This window comes from Lithobates pipiens, unplaced genomic scaffold, assembly GCF_037356315.1.
Source record: "Lithobates pipiens isolate NorthernLeopardFrog02 unplaced genomic scaffold, aLitPip1_a1.2 Scaffold_13, whole genome shotgun sequence".
Classification (NCBI taxonomy): domain Eukaryota; kingdom Metazoa; phylum Chordata; class Amphibia; order Anura; family Ranidae; genus Lithobates; species Lithobates pipiens.
In genome coordinates, this window is record NW_027507718.1 from 146,984,805 (window position 1) to 146,999,259 (window position 14,455).

The 14,455-nt window shown below is 46.3% G+C and overlaps 1 long non-coding RNA gene across 1 annotated transcript; it reads right to left on the reverse strand.

Moving 5' to 3' along the window:
- Window positions 1–11,911: 11,911 nt before the first annotated feature.
- On the reverse strand, window positions 11,912–12,367 carry LOC143976043 (uncharacterized). The gene is made up of 2 exons (XR_013272469.1): window positions 12,218–12,367; window positions 11,912–12,107 (listed from the first exon to the last, which is right to left on the reverse strand). It is a non-coding gene; the product is annotated as an uncharacterized LOC143976043 (long non-coding RNA).
- Window positions 12,368–14,455: the final 2,088 nt, after the last annotated feature.

The window sequence follows — 14,455 nt, forward strand, 5'->3', positions numbered from 1 at the left end:
AGGCGATTTTTCAAGAGATTGACTCTCTGGTGTCTACATTTTTATGGTCTCCCAAAAACCCACGGATTGCACTGACTACTCTACAATTACCCGTAAATAAAGGGGGACTGGCACTACCAAATCTGAGACTGTACTACTACGCCTCACAATTGGTATATGTACATTGGTGGCTATTTCCACAATTGAATAATGCTGCTACTGCGGCGGAGGCAGCATTGCTCTCCTCCTATGAAGCACTGTGGAATGTGATATTTAGGGGGAGCAGTTTTTGAAAAGAGGGGTACAGACATGATCAAAGTTTCTCTCAAAATCTTTAAAGATTGTCAGACACTGGTGCCTGAAGCCCACCCCACGATATCACCCAATCAGCCCATATGGAATAATCCTTTATTTTCACACTTTAGAGATTTCCCTGCCGCTGGCAGTTGGGCTGAAAGGGGTTTAAAATATGTCCACCAACTGTACGAGGAGGGGGGGATTTAAAACATTCCCAACGTTACGACAGGAGCTGGGTATACCTGAGTCCTGGAGGTTTAGGTACTTACAATTGAAACATGCATCCGAGTCTCAATTGGGACTCAGGGATGTTTTCTTTCAGAACTCTACTTTGGAAGGGGCGCTTGCCCGACCAGAACATGTTAAACTTGTTTCCACTTATTTTTTTGTTTAATTAGTGTTTATTAGAGAATAAAGCATAAGAATACAGTGACATACAGCGTATTATCAACAGTAGGCCATACATAGTGACATCAGGGTTACAAAAGATATATATGGCAGGACATGTAACCACAACTCGCTAACCACACAATTTTACGAGGGAGCTCCTGAGTATCTGTGAAGCACACCCACTCTGTATAACAGAAGTGTTCTCCAGCCAAGTATATGGATAGTAGTTACACAATCATGCAACCCTTGACGGACCGACCAACGTGTTTTTGAACCAAGTCACTGAAGAAAAAGAAAAAGACAAAAGAAGGAAAAGAAGACAAAGAGGATATAGTAGAAGAGAGTAAAGAGAGGGGGGATGAAGAAAGAAAGGGGGGGGGACGGAGGGGGGGGGGGGAAGAGAAAAAGAGAGGAACTGCCCGGTCCTGTCCCGAACCAGAAAATAAATAACACACAAGAATTATATCAAAACATAAGGATTTACCCAGTTCGCGCCATTATATTCGCATAATCTGATGTATACTTAAAGGCTACCCAGCAGGCCCAAATCCGTTTCCCCAAGTCTGCTTTTCCTCGGAGGGAGTATGTAAGATCTTCCAATTGATATATACGGTCCACCTCCAGCAGCCATTGGCGTAGGGATGGGATCGTGGATTGTTTCCACTGACGTGGAATAAGCGCTTTTGCAGCGTTAAGCAAGTGAGGGGTCACGGACTTCTTATAGGATCCTGCCGGGGAGCCTGTGCAGTGAAACAGTATTACCCAGGGATCATTCGAAACCTCATACCCTAAAATAACCTTCATCCAATATAAAATTGTTACCCAATAAGGTCTGATCAGGGGACAGAGCCACCAAATATGGGCGTGGGAGGCCCATTCCCCACAACCTCTCCAACAGAGAGGTGACGTTTGCGGGAAGAGTTTATGCAGGACAACCGGGGTATAATGCCATCTCGTTAACAACTTATAGTTCACTTCTGCAGTCCTTGAAGCCGTAGAAGATAAGTGGGCCATGGACAGAATAGTGAATTTTTGTGCCTCCGAAACCGTGCTGTGCAAATCTTGCTCCCAATTGGCTAAAAAGGTGGGGTTACCCGTAGTCGAAAGAAGCTGTAAGGTGTGGTAGAAAAAGGACAAGGGTCGCTCCACTGGTTGGTCTTCTAGAAAAGCAGATTCAATGGGGGTTAGTTCAGATAGGGAGCGAAGAGGTTTCGGGAGGGAGTGAACAAAATCCACTAGTTGTCGGTAAGTCCAGTGATCCATAAGAGTCGCCCGCGCAGAGGGTATCAGTTGAGACAAGGGTAAAATGCCCGCTTGATTGGCAACATGGTGCAAAAGGGGTGAATCCGCCAGTTTCCAGGAATAGATTCTGGGGTCGATATTTCCCGGAGGAAAGTAGTTATGGCCGGTCAAAGGCATGATGGGTGAATTAAAGAGCCACCTGTGTTTTTTACAGAGCAAGTCCCAATTCCGTAGAGTAGAGAGGGTAAGAGTGGAGGTATTGAGAGCCACCGACCTATATTTCTGGGGAATCCAAACTAGGGTGTATAAATCAGTGCCGCTGAGCGCATGGTCAAGAGCAACCCACAGTTTTGAGTTTTTGTGGAACTTCCAATCTGAAATCCTGCATAAGACAGTAGCCATATAATACAGTTTAACATTCGGTAGAGCCAAACCCCCCAGCCGCTTGGGCCTATATAAAAGGGCTCTGGACAACCTCGGACGCCCTCTGTTCCAAACGTACTGCCCAATCAGGGACTCCAAAAGCACGAAAAAGCTCGCCGGGATACCCACAGGAACCATCTGGAAGAGGAACAACACCCTGGGCAGGACATTCATTTTAATCACTCCAATCTTACCTAGCCATGAATGAGCAACCTGTGACCAGCGACGTAGATCAGATCTGATGGCGTTAATGAGGGGAATGTAATTAGCACTAAAAAGGGCTTGGGGCTTGGAGGTAAGATAAATACCTAAGTACTTCATTTTGTGGGCTTGCCAGGGAAATGGGAATGAGGCTTGGAGAAGACGGACCTCCTCCACAGGAACGGTAACATTTAGAATTTCCGATTTGGACATATTGATTTTAAAATTGGATGTAAGGCCAAATTGTGAGAAGGCAGACATCAAATTGGGGAGGGTAATCAAGGGTTGTTGGACATAAAACAGGATGTCATCTGCATATGCCGCATATTTGTGTTCGGTAGTTGCAACAGTGATCCCATGTATGTTCGGATTGTTTTTAATTGTGGAGAGGAAGGGTTCTAAAGAGATGGCGAAGAGTATCGGGGAGAGGGGGCAACCCTGACGCGTACCATTATAGAGTGTAAAAGAGTCGCTTAAGGAACCATTAACCCCGGATTTGTGCCGTTGGGGATTGATATAAAGCCGAGATGTGGGACAAGAGGGTCTGCCCGACCCCCAAATGAGATAGGGTGGCCATCAGGTACTCCCAGTCCACCCTGTCAAAAGCTTTTTCAGCATCCGTGGAAAGTAACAGGGTGGACTGGGAGGTCTTCCGCACATAGTCCATCAAGGAAAAAGTGCGAAGGGCATTGTCACGTGCCTCCCTGCCCGGAATAAACCCAGTCTGCGCATTAGAGACCCATCGCGGGAGGAGAGGGAGTAACCGATTCGCAATAACTTTAGCGTATAATTTGGCATCTAAGTTTAGGAGGGATATTGGGCGATAGCTCCCACAGAGGCTAGGATCTTTCTCCGGCTTAGGAAGCACAGAGATATGTGCGTGCAAGGTTTCAGGGCGAAAAGACCCCCCCCCCTCGAAATCGTGTTCGCGTAGGAGGCAAGGCGGGGCAGCAAGGTCCCTGCAAAGGTCTTATAATACAAGGCCGTAAAGCCATCCGGACCGGGGGCCTTGCCACTCGCCATTGCCCTCAGTGCAACACTGAACTCTTGGACAGAGAGTTCCCCATCCAAAGTGTCAAGGACCGCCGGGTCCAATCTAGGTAAATCAGCCCGCTGCAAGTACTCCCGAATTAAAGTCTTTTTAGTCTCCAAATCCGACACCGCTGAGGGGACGCGGTATAGGCCTTGGTAAAATGCATGGAATTCTTTGGCAATTCCGGAGGTCTCATACGTAAGTGTATCAGAAGGTGTTTTAATTTTTTCAATAAACGTCCTAGTCTTAGTCTGACGCAGGGAGCGTGCCAGGAGCCTCCCCGGCTTGTTACCCCACTCGTGAAATTTTTGGGACACTCTACGGGCTTCTCGCTTCCATTGCTCATGGAATAAAGCTTTCAACTCCTCCCTTTTCTCCGATAGGGAGTGGAGAGTAGCTTGCGCCAAGCTGGCCTTATGTTGGGATTCAAGAGAGGCAATGTCCGACAGTAGCTTAGTTTGTCGCAATACCGCTTCCCTTTTCCTCCTGGCCCCTAACTCCATAAACTTACCCCTTATGTGGGCCTTATGGGCTTCCCAAAGTATTCCCGGGGAGATTTCGGGTTAGGCGTTATCAAGAAAATATTGGGTGAGTTCTTCCCGCATAGATACGATGTCTGCCTCCTCACTAATCAGGTTCTCATTCAGCTTCCAATTGGTAGATCTATGGGGCAGTGATGCAATATTAAGGGTAAGTAAAATAGGGGCATGATCAGACAGGGGCGAAGATGCAATACTGGAATTTGACAAAAGGGAAAGATGGTGATGGTCAAGGAAGAAATAGTCAATCCTGGAGTAAGATTGGTGAACACTCGAGAAATATGAGTAGTCCCTCGCCCTCGGATGCATCGTCCTCCATACCTCAATTAACTGAGCGTCAAAGAGGCGTTTACGAATAAACGCGAGGCTTTTATATGAAACCGAGGACCTTCCCAGAGAGGTATCAAGCGCGGGTTCTAACGGAGTATTAAAGTCCCCGGCTAGGACAACGCATCCGCTAGCAAAGTCTCTCAGCTTTCTCAGCGTAGCGGCTATAAAGGTGGTCTGGTCACGATTAGGTGCATAGAGGGTCGCCAGCGTACACTGCAGCCCACCGAGGCTACCCTTGAGGAACTCAAAGCGTCCGAGTGGGTCACACAACATGTCAATCAAGTGAAAAGGAGTACCCCTGCGGAACCCTATGGCCACCCCTTTTGCTTTGTGCACATCAGAGAGGCTATAATACCAAGTGGGGTATTGCGGCGAGAACAACTTCACCGACGTGGTGTGAGTAAGATGGGTCTCCTGCAGGAAGACCACGTCCCCCCGCAGGCGACCCAGTTCCCGGTATAAGTTATGGCGTTTACCAGGGGCGTGTAGGCCCCGCACATTAAATGATAACAATTCTAACGTGGCCATGGGGAACCGCCAGAGACCAGAACAAATACACTGCTATCACGAGACAGGACCAAAGGCAGAGGGCTAGGGAGACAGGAGGGCAAAGAGAGCGGGTGAGAAAGAAGCAGAAGAGAAGAGACAGAGAAGGGATAAGAGAGAGAGAGAGAGAGAGAGAGAGAGAACAGGTCAGCAATAACAATAGCCACCATCTCCTCGGCACCGGGGGCCGAAGCCCCGATCAGTCCGAGGGTTACATGAGCTCGCAGCCGCCTGCACTGTAGTGCAGGGGCAATCGGACAAGCCCCCACCCCCAGACCCCCCGCCGAGAACTCGGCAGAAGTCCGGAGACGAGGATCCATCCGACGCCCCCTCTCCAGGTACGAGGAGGGGCCAGCCATCAGCAGTCCACGGCCACCCAGAACAGGTGTTACAAGCCGTAGCTCCGACCCCAACCCCCATACATCAAACATATAATCATACTTATGCATATAAGCACCTTGCTTAGGGAAAAACTAAATTAAATGAACCACCCCTAGCAACTAAACATAAAAAAGAGGCCAAATTGGAAATAAGGAACACAAGCCTCCCGCATGTACAGTTATCCTATGATATACAAAAGGAAGGAACCACCGGTCACAAGTCTCACATGAACATGTTCCAAGGATCCGGGCCCCCCTGCTGCGCACACCCCGGGCAACGCAGAAAGTAAGTGCGTAAGTGTAAAAAAAAAAAAAAAATTGGGGAACCAAAAATAGAACAGAGAAGAAAAAAAAAAAAAAAAAAAAAAACCCCAACACGAAAAAGTTATGTAGACACTGTAATGCACTATAATGTACTTGCGGAACCAGGGACGGCATGTCGACAGGACCAAACAACTGATCGAAAGGTAGTAGCCAGCATGCACACTACGACTGGCTAGCCGGTAGGCCTAAGGAGGGAGCACGTTGCTTGCGAGACACTTTTTGCCATGTCGCCTCAGGGGTGTTCTCCAGAGGCGGGATGCTTTCCTGCCAACCCGGGAGCTCAGGCGGAGAGATGTTAAGATCAGCACAGAATTTCTCAAGGTCCTCAGGGAACCGCAGGGTCGCCGTTTTCCCATCTCTATGAGCAATTAGGGCAGCAGGGAAGCCCCAGCGGTAATTGATGGAGGCCGAGCGCAGCTGTTCAGTTAGGGGCCGCAGGGCCCTGCGGCGTTCCAGAGTCTCCCTGGCCAGATCGGGGAAGAAAGAAAGCGATGCTCCGTCAAAGTCCAGCACGTGCGTCCCCTTAAGCTTCTGCATAATGCGATCCTTTTCCTCAAAGTAATGCACCCTGCAGATCACATCCCGCGGATTGTCCACAGCCATGTTACGGGGCCTAAGGGCCCTATGAACGCGGTCAATTTTTAAGGGATGATCTGCAGCATTCCCTAGGAGGCCGTTGAAAATACCCCGGACCGTAGGGAGGAGATCCTCATCACCGGTTGCCTCCGGCAAACCACGGATACGGATATTATTCCGGCGGTTCCGATTTTCCTGGTCCTCGATCTTGTATAGGGCCGACCGGTGGGCTATAGCCAGGGAACGGGTGGTCATCTGTAAAGATCTAATGGCGCTTGCGTGCTTGTCCAAGCGGAACTCCGTTTCCTCCACGCGGTCCAACACTTGCGCCAGGTCCGAACGGACAGCGGACACTTCCCGCTTGATAGACTTTTCGAGCCCCAGGAGCATGGAGGCCAGCTCAGATTTAGTGGGGAGTCCGCTCACCAGCGCTGCCACCTCCGAGTGTCGCGGTCCGCAGTCTTCATCCGCAGACCCCACCGACGAGGCCGGGGATTGAGCTCTGTGAACAGGCCTGGGGCGGTGGGCGGGGCCAGCGAGCCCGCTCGAGTTCAGGGGAGAGCGGCCTAGGCCATCCGTGTCACCCCCCCTCGTCCGGCTCCGCTAGAAAGCGCTTAATCGAGCCATCGGGAGCGCCCTTTTTCGGCAGGGACTTGCCCGTTCTCCTGCCCATCGTGCCCGAGCGTGCGGGGGTGTTCATGCGGCGGTAAGGTGCGGTAAAAGCGGGGTCAGGGCCGGAGCTCAGAGACAACACGTCTTCACTGCTGCATAGCGAGACCACGCCCCTTGTTTCCACTTATTACAAGATACTGAATGAACCTAAAACCACTAGATTACAAATCCTGAAACGACAATGGACGAGGGATATACCCGGGCTGTCAGAAGATAATTGGGAGGAACTATTGGATACTTATTTTAGCACTGCTATCTCCGCTAGAGATAAAATGATTCAGATACGTATGTTTCACAGGATATACTACACCCCCCTACGTCTTTTTCGTATGCGGAAAATACCTACCCCAGTGTGTCATAAGTGTGGTAAAGAAGAGGGTGACTTGTTACATATGCTATGGGACTGTGAACTGATAAGACCATTTTGGTCTCAGGTGACCCACTTTGTTGCGATCACTTTTGACCTGCCCAATATATGTAGTCCTAAATGGCGTCTCCTCTCGGTGTTTGAGGAGGTAGATCTTAGTAACTGTCGGAAACAATTTTTGCGTTTTCTACTATATTATGCTAGGAAGACTGTACTATTACATTGGACGCAAACCACAATGATCTCCTTGAACAGATGGAAAGCTTTGATTAATCAGGACATACCAATATATAAAATAACATACGAGACAAGGGGCAGGCCAGGAAAATTTCTCAAAATATGGGGAGACTGGGTAGATAAGATAGAAACGTGTGGATCTGCTGAATCGTGACCTACCATAATATGAGAATGTTGCCATGGGATTCTTGTGACCTCAGAGGATTGGGTTGATGCTTTGACCTCATAGCCACCCGACTGTCTTACTTATGCGTGCAACTGTTTATTTAAGGGTTTGTTTAATGTTGCTTGGGGGGTGGGGGGGGGGGAATAAAAGCAAAACCAGTACACACTTTCTGTATAACTGAAGCACAGGGAAGTTATTACTGTAAGACTTGATACTATTTATGATGTCTTGTTTGTACTACACAAAGATGTATAATATCTGTTTTACCATACCTGTCTGTACCAATTACTAGACATGTGCATTCGTTTTCGTTCGAATGCATTTTCGTCCGAATTTCAGCTATTTTCGTTTTGACAAACGATAACGAAAGCACAAAATCCGAAAAACGAAAGATCCGACATAAATAAATGCTTTATTTTCGTTTTCATTGTTACAACAGTTCGATATAGAATAGGAGATTCGACATGACTCTGACAACAATCTGTGTCTATAGAACCTGTGTTCGAATGTGCCTAACCTTACCTCTATTAGTCCAAGATTATATAGAGAAAATATTCGACAGAGAAAAAAGATTTGACAGAGAGAAAAGATTCTGCAAGATACTGTCCTAAAAAGTGTTTGGGGACCCGGGTCCTGCCCCAGGGGGACATGGATCAATGCAAAAAAAAAGTTTTAAAAACGGCCGTTTTTTCGGGAGCAGTGATTTTAATAATGATTAAAGTGAAACAATAAAAGTGTAATATTCCTTTAAATTTCGTAGGGGGGGGGGTTGTCTATAGTATGCCTGTGAAGGGGCGCATGTTTCCCGTGCTTAGAATTGTCCCTGCACAAAGTGTCATTTATGCAGGAAAAAAAGTCCTTTAAAATCACTCGCAGCTATTATGAATTGTCGGCTCCCGTAATACAGAGAACACTCATTGAAAGTCACTGATATATATAAAAAAAAAAAAAAAAAAAAAAAAAAGCGTGGGGGTCCCCCAAATTCAATTACCAGGCCCTTCAGGTCTGGTATGGATATTAAGGGGAACCCCGCGTCAAATTTAAAAAAAAATTGACGTGGGGTTCCCCCTAAAAATCCATACCAGACCCTTTATCCGAGCACGCAACCTGGCAGGCCGCAGGAAAAGAGGGGGGGACGAGAGAGCGGCCCCCCCTCCCTCCTGAACCGTACCAGGCCACATGCCCTCAACATTGGGAGGATGCTTTGGGGGTCTGTGACCCCCTCAAAGCACCTTGTCCCCATGTTGATGAGGACAAGGGCCTCATCCCCACAACCCTGGCCGGTGGTTGTGGAGGTCTGCGGGCGGGGGGCTTATCAGAATCTGGAAGCCCCCTTTAACAAGGGGACCCCCAGATCCCGGCCCCCCCCCCTGTTTGAAATGGTAAGGGGGTACAAAAGTACCCCTACTATTTCACAAAGAAAGTGTAAAAAATGGTTAAATAAAACAAACACACTTTTGAAAAATTCCTTTATTATTAAAAGTAAAAAAAAAAAAAAAAAAAAAAAAAAAAAAAAAGATTCCAGCGGCGGTAATCCACTCTTACTATCCAGCGACGGACGGTCATCTCTCCAGCGATGTCTCATGTCATCCAGCGCAGCGAATCCATCCTTCTTCTGTCTCCGTGTAGGAGACACTGCAGGCATTCCGGCGGCTGACGTTTCTTATATACGGAGGGCGGGGCCACCCGTCACCTGACCCCGCCCCCCTCTGACGCAAGGAGAAACTCGGGGTTCCCTGTGACGTATGGGTGACCCGCACCCCTCTGATGTAACACAGGCAGGTTTCCGTTACATCAGAGGGGGGCGGGGTCACCTATACGTCACGGGGAACCCCGGGTTTCCCCTTGCGTCAGAGGGGGGCGGGGTCAGGTGACGGGTGGCCCCGCCCTCCGTATATAAGAAACGTCAGCCGCGGGAATCCTTGCAGTGTCTCCTCCACGGAGACAGAAGAAGGATGGATCGCTGCGCTGGATGAGACGAGACATCGCTGGAGAGATGATCGTCCGTCGCTGGATAGCAAGAGTGGATTACCGCCGCTGGAATCTTTTTTTTTATTTTTTTATTTTTAATAAAGGAATTTTTCAAAAGTGTGTACCCCCTTACCATTTCAAACAGGGGGGGGCCGGGATCTGGGGGTCCCCTTGTTAAAGGGGGCTTCCAGATTCTGATAAGCCCCCCGCCCGCAGACCTCCACAACCACCGGCCAGGGTTGTGGGGATGAGGCCCTTGTCCTCATCAACATGGGGACAAGGTGCTTTGAGGGGTCACAGACCCCCAAAGCATCCTCCCAATGTTGAGGGCATGTGGCCTGGTACGGTTCAGGAGGGAGGGGGGCCGCTCTCTCGTCCCCCCCTCTTTTCCTGCGGCCTGCCAGGTTGCGTGCTCGGATAAAGGGTCTGGTATGGATTTTTAGGGGGAACCCCACGTCAATTTTTTTTAAAATTTGACGCGGGGTTCCCCTTAATATCCATACCAGACCTGAAGGGCCTGGTAATTGAATTTGGGGGACCCCCACGCTTTTTTTTTTATTTATTTATTTTTTTATCAATGACTTTCAATGAGTGTTCTCTGTATTACGGGAGCCGACAATTCATAATAGCTGCGAGTGATTTTAAAGGACTTTTTTTCCTGCATAAATGACACTTTGTGCAGGGACAATTCTAAGCACGGGAAACATGCGCCCCTTCACAGGTATACTATAGACAACCCCCCCCCCCCCCCCCCCCTACGAAATTTAAAGGAATATTACACTTTTATTGTTTCACTTTAATCATTATTAAAATCACTGCTCCCGAAAAAACGGCCGTTTTTAAAACTTTTTTTTGCATTGATACATGTCCCCTGGGGCAGGACCCAGGTCCCCAAACACTTTTTAGGACAGTAACTTGCAAATTAGCTTTTAAAATGAGCACTTTAGATTTTGAACGTTGGAGTCCCATAGACTTTAATAGGGTTCTAAAGTATGCTATATACTAGCTCCGTCGAATCTTCTTTATACATTCGACAGACACCATAATTCATGTGGATTTTCGGAGGAATGCAATTTTTGAACGAAAAACGAAATAAATAAAAACGAATTTCGGGAGTAACTAAATAAATTAAGTTTTCAGACGAAAACGAAATTCCGAAACGAAATATTTTACTCTGCACATGTCTAATTATTACTAATAAAAAAAGAAGTTTAAAAAAAAAAAAAAAAAAAAATCCTAGGAGACTTCAATAACACCCTCTACCCTGATCTTGACTGGCCCAAGCCTTCACAGTCCTCTACTGGGGACCTGCTGGGGTGGACACTTTCAGCAGGGGTTACCGAGGTGTGGAGGTAGTTACATCCCCAGATTAAAGCTTACTCATGTTTTTCTACCTCATATAAAACCTCCTCTAGAATTGACTATGCATTTGCAAATCAACTTATGCTAAATTACATAGTGGAGGCAACATACCTACCCATCGGGCTTTCTGATCACTCTCCCCCTCAAGATCACTATGACCCGAGACAAATTCAGCGGCTCCATGTGGCATCTTGGGGCCCACTGGATCTCCCATTGCATAAATATTGGGAACATAACGCGGGGTCATCCTCTCCCCCATATTTTGGGATGCCTTCAAGGTGTTCACTAGAGGACACTATATGTCAGCAATTAAGGCGGTGAAAGTAACTCAACAAGCCAGCACAAGGCGGTTGGAAGGGGAGATCGAGGCGGCATCAGCCATGTACAGGTCTGACCCCTCGGCTTCCAATTTCGAACTGCTGCAGTCCACAAAGAGAGATCTCCACCTCCATCTCACTGAGGTTACGTGTTTAGAGTTATTCCACACCAAACAAAGATTCTTTGAGCAGAGTGATAGAAATGGCAGACTACTGGCAATGATGTCCCATCACGACACCCCCATAACTCTGATCCCCAAACTGATCTCTCCCACGGGTAAATCTATTACGTGCCAAGAGGATATCCTAAAGGCGTTTCAGACCTTTTATCAGACACTATATGGTACCACGCTCCCTCAGGATATGACTCCTGGCGAAATGGTGCCTCTCCTGGACCCCCTGGCTCTGGGGTGGCTCTCAGATGAGGAGAGGTCCCATCTGGTCAGGCCTATCATTGCAGAGGAGATACATGCTATCATTAACACACTGGCAACTGGGTAGTACAGAAAGGAGAAAAACCCCAATAAAACAGGACATTATAAGTGACTGAAAACACAAGTAATGGATATTATTACAATATTTTATTAGATACAAAAATTATCTTTAAATATGCATATAAAGCATTTAGAAAAATGCATCATCACAAGCAGCACAATATGATACATAAAATGGCTCAAGCACACTTCCAACCCAACGATCGTTTCAGGCAAATCCTGCCCTTATTCAGGGGATTTCTAGACCTTATACCGAGCCCACTAATAAAAAAAACACATATAAATATTAATGTATTAATTCACTTACTACTTACATTTAACAAAATATATCATAGTCATGGAGAGACATATACAAGTTTTTTTTACATTACCAATAAAATTTGAATATGTCCGATATTCCACGTAACATGTGATGATTTGAGGCCCAGACAAGCTGGTATTCCTATGACCCTGAACGCCAATGAACCCCAACTAGGGTCATACAAATGGTCTACCCCAACCTGCCAGAAAAGGCCAAATAGATGTTCTGAAAACAAAAAAAAAAACCCACAATTAATCTTATCCATCTCATATATATATATATATATATATATATATATATATATATATATATATATATATATATATATATACACCCATGTACTTCCATATCCTTACCTCCATCTCCTCTCACAAACACATCTACCCTTACATGACCAAACAAATCCATCTCCACCTATATCAACACATATAAACGCACCAAAAACACACACATGAACATGTCCACAAAAAACCCTACCTATACTCACTCCTACATACACTCAAAACAACTCACATACATACCTGTCACATACAAATACATCCATATGGCCAAGAAAATAAATAATTATAAATCTTTTTATATATACCTCAATTAGATATATGTCTCAAAATATCCCACCGAACAATCAATGTAGTCTGTAAATATCCGCCATGGACAAAGCAGCTGCAGCGGGAGAAATATATTCAGCCGACTTAAAACAGCTGAAAAAGAAAATATACATTCAATGAAAATCCAAGGTGCTGTGTTGAGCTATCAAATAGCCAGACACCCACATATTAAACTGCAAGCATATACCTGTGTGTGTCCATACATGTGGAGAGCAGCCTAATGAAAGATTTTAGGATATCCCCAGCGTGGCAAGCCAACAGCTGATCCTCATCTCAGCTGATCTACTTAAATAGGGTGGAGGCGACACAGCACCGCACAAGACATCCACAAGGGGGCGCACACAAAAAGAAAAAGGAAACAGTGCATCACAGCGCAACCAGAAACACCCCACAGCTGCGGCAAGCAGGAACACGCATACATATATAAACATCCTCTGCTCAACACTACACCGCGCTCCAGGCACACAAAAAGCCCCCAGACGTGCACGCCAAACAACCATAGCCAACAACGCATACAAATATACTCCAAATGCCACTAAATCTCACCTTTGCTTAAAAAGCCCCACATGTATAAAAATCAAGGTCTGAACATGAATCCAGACCACTAACACATACCTTTTACATAGATTGAAGGAAAGGGAAAGAATTGAATGGCGGCGAGAGGAATGGACACTTCAGGAACCCCCGCACAGAGAAGCGTGGCAACCCAGCCCCCAAAGAAAAGCAAGGGAGTGTGGCTCCGCGTCTAATGTGCACCAAAGCCATCTATGGCCCAATATGAACCAACACAGCACCTGGGTGCGCGGGCAGGGACCAGAATATAGCCTCGCAGTCATATGGAATCAGACAGACCCAGTACAGATCATAAGAAGGAGAAAAATATATAATTTTTTAATAATTTTTGAAAATCATCACCAGTAGTCACTATCCACTAATCATGGCAAAGGCCTCATGCCTCCCACCCTCCTGAGGTAAAACCATCAAGAAAAGGGCGAAAACTAACTATATCATTAAGGCCAGGAGCCGATGTCGTCTTTAAATTTGTTTTTTTAATTTATGTATTCTTTATTCGGTTTTTCTTTTTTCATACAAAAGCAGTCTGTTACAAATTAATATGAGATCATATAACAATAGAAATTACTAACATAATATCTATCATATCTTCTACCTTAGTTCATCTCCTACTGCATTACATAAATATATATTTCACCTTTTTACCCCCCCCCCCCCCCTCCCACTCCCTCTTCTTCCTACTACACCTTTAAGCTAATATTTTTATTACTAGGCAGTTATTATCTCTTAATCTCCTAGTTTTAAATGGTTCTCATCCACCCTATTCACTCTATCGTTTATCATATCTCCTTCTTTTCTCCTCCTCTTCCCTTCTCCTTCCTCTTACTAGTCAAGTGGATACCCCATCTCATTTAACCAAGGTCTCCATATTTTCTCAAACCCACTGAGGTTTCCCCTTTGTATATATACTGCCTTCTCCTTCCACAATAATTCGCTAGTCATTTGAGTCCATTCACTCAATAAGGGAGCTTTCTCAGATTGCCACCTCTGTGCTATTAATTTTCGTGCTTGGAACAGACAACGTTTAACTGCCAATGTGGTATTCCTCCGTTATCCTGGGGTCCTCCTATATCCCAGTATACAAAATTTAGGGTCTAAGTCCAGTTTCATCCCAAAGATCTTATTTA